Source organism: Vulpes lagopus, chromosome 5 (genome assembly GCF_018345385.1).
Source record: "Vulpes lagopus strain Blue_001 chromosome 5, ASM1834538v1, whole genome shotgun sequence".
NCBI classification, from domain to species: Eukaryota; Metazoa; Chordata; class Mammalia; order Carnivora; family Canidae; genus Vulpes; species Vulpes lagopus.
In genome coordinates this window covers 19,652,952-19,655,783 of record NC_054828.1, presented here as the reverse complement: position 1 = coordinate 19,655,783, position 2,832 = coordinate 19,652,952, and the positions used below count along the sequence as shown (strand labels likewise).

Here is a 2,832-nt window from a genome sequence, read left to right as displayed (position 1 = left end):
AATCCAAGTCCTCATAGTATCATCTCTAAAGTGACACCAAGGGGATCCCTGGGTGGCTCAGTGGTTTAGCGCCTGCCTTTGGCCCAGGGCACGATCCTGGAGTCCCGGGACCAAGTCCCGCATCGTGATCCCAGCATGGAGCCTGCTTCTCCCTCCTCCTGTGTCTCTGCCTCTCTCTCTCCCTCTCTCATTCTCTCTCTCTCTCTCTCTCTCTCTCTGTCTATCATAAATAAATAAATCTTTAAAAAAAAATAAAGTGACACCAAGGCTGTACCTTACAGAGGCAATTCTGATGCTCTATCAGGCCAGCAGCTCTGGATAATGGAGTAAATGGTACAAATAATGGATCCCATAATCATGTATCCATGGCCCTGGGGGATACCATGTTAGTTAAGTCAAAAACACTATGAAGCTACAAATAGCATACACTGAGGCACTGGGGAAAGGGAGGTAAACCCAGACCTAGCACACATATCAATCTCATTATAGACAAATAACCACTTTCCCTAAAATGGAAATTGACTTGTTCTCAAGTGTCTGGTTGATCTCCTTTAAATATATGCAGGATAGGACCATGTGGAGGTCCATTTTTACCTCTTTTTACCTCTGTTGCTAACGGTTCATAAATTCAATGGTAGATATCTCTTCCCCTACAATAGAGATGCATGATAGAGATGAATGCATAGTTCCACTGGGCAAGCAGAGAGTGCTCAGTTATGGAGGCTGGTGGGGACAAGTCATCCACTTACTTGATTTAGTGTTCCCTCTGAGGTAGATGCTTTCTAGCAGGTACTGATATGAGACACAGATATTTGCATACTGTTTGCCCATTCCCATAGATTCATTCACATGCCTCTTCCTAACTTTATCTCCCATCTTCCAATATTGCTTTTTGAGGGGGTGATCATCTGTGCGGAGGCCGCTACGCTCCCCAGCAACCTCCCAGGGACTCGCCATCATGAGCAGCACCTTAGCGAAGATCATGGAGATCGAAGCCGAGATGGCTTGGACTCAAAAGAACAAGGCCACAGCACACCACCTAGGGCTGCTTAAGGCTTGCCTTGCTAACTTCGTAGAGAACTCATTACCCCAAAAGGTGGTGGTGGTGATGGGCCAGGAGAAGCTCCTGGATCTTCCAGGTATCATTGAGGGTGCCAAGGATGGGAAAGGTAGAGGCCGTCAAGTCATTGCAGTAGCCTGAACATGTAACTTGATCCTGATTGTTCTGGATGTCCTGAAACCCTTGGGACATAAAAAGATAATTGAAAATGAGCTGGAAGACTTTGGCATTTGTTTGAACAGCAAACCCCCAACATTGGCTTTAAGAAGAAGGATAAAGGAGGCATTAATCTCACGGCCACTTGCCCTCAGAGTGAGCTGGATGCTGAGACTGTGAAGAGCATTCTGGCTGAATACAAAATTCACAATGCTCTTGTGACGCTGCGTAGTGAGCAGACGACCTCATTGATGTGGTGGAAGGAAACAGAGTTTATATCCCTTGTATCTATGTGTTGAATAAGATTGATCAGATCTCCATTGAGGAATTGGATATCATCTATAAGGTGCCTCACTGTGTACCCATTTCTGCCCATCACCGCTGGAATTTTGATGACCTATTGGAAAAGATCTGGGACTATCTGAAACTAGTGAGGATTTGCACCAAACCCAAAGGCCAGTTGCCTGATTACACATCTCCAGTGGTGGAGATCACTTATTCCAGGACTACAGTGGAGGATTTCTGCATGAAGATTCATAAAAATCTTATCAAAGAATTCAAATACGCTTTGGTCTGGGGTCTGTCTGTGAAACATAATCCTCAAAAAGTGGGTAAAGACCATACGTTGGAGGACGAGGATGTTATTCAGATTGTGAAGAAGTGAAACCTTCCCTTCTGCCCATCTGCTGGGCCAACCATAGCAGCTTTTCCCGTGACCAAGCACCCTATCCCAAACCCCTTCTGGCTTTGGCAGCCAGTGGATCAGGATTCATGGGAGGGAGACAGAGGCCCTCAAATTGGAACTTTACTTGTCTTACCTTGGTGTCCCCTTATAAATTCAACTGCATAAAGGACCTGGTAGGCCAGCCAGCTATGTGCAGCTCATGTGTCATTGTCAGAATTTGTTTGGGGATGGACTGAATGAGGATGGGTATATACAGTGAGATAGCTGCAGAAGGGGTTACTTGAGAGCCTGGTCTTAGATGTGAAATGGATTAAAATGTGACTGCAATAAAAAATATATATATATATATATATATATTGCTTTTTTTCCAGTTACTTGACCAACAAGTCCTCAGCCATTACCTGGGAGTCCTTACCTCAGGCCATCGTTCTCTCCACAGCAAGTTTATGACCAGGTTTACTGCTCCCGCCTTTGCTCAATGGAAGAATGTATCCTATCCACAGTCTCTTAAAGCTAAGCTAGTGGGGGTACAATGTGGCAGCAATCCATTTCTGCTCCCATCAATATACCAAATTGATTTATTTGTGAATCAAGCATGAAATTTTAAATGCTTTATCATCTAATTATAGGGATCTTCTATGGAATCACAGCTGTTAGCTAAAGAAGTGTTTATTACTGGACAAGGGTCCTGCTCAATGCATGGTAAGCCAAACAATGACAGCAGTTCTTGCAGCAGAGAAAGAGTTTTATTGCTGGGCACCAAGCAAGGAGCAGGGAGTAAATTTCTAAAATCCGTCTCCCCCAGGATAGGGGGACCTGAGCACTTACGGGATTTTACAAGGGAGTGGGCATCTGGAAGGTGGATGGAGGTGATTGGACATTTGGAAAGGTGAGGTAAGGAAAAAGACCTCACTACTTCTGCTCAGGTGCC

The 2,832-nt window shown here is 44.8% G+C and overlaps 1 pseudogene; it reads left to right on the top strand.

The window, feature by feature from the left end:
- The first annotated feature begins 393 nt into the window (after positions 1–393).
- Positions 394–2,094, top strand: LOC121491953 (annotated as a pseudogene).
- The last annotated feature ends 738 nt before the right edge of the window (positions 2,095–2,832 follow it).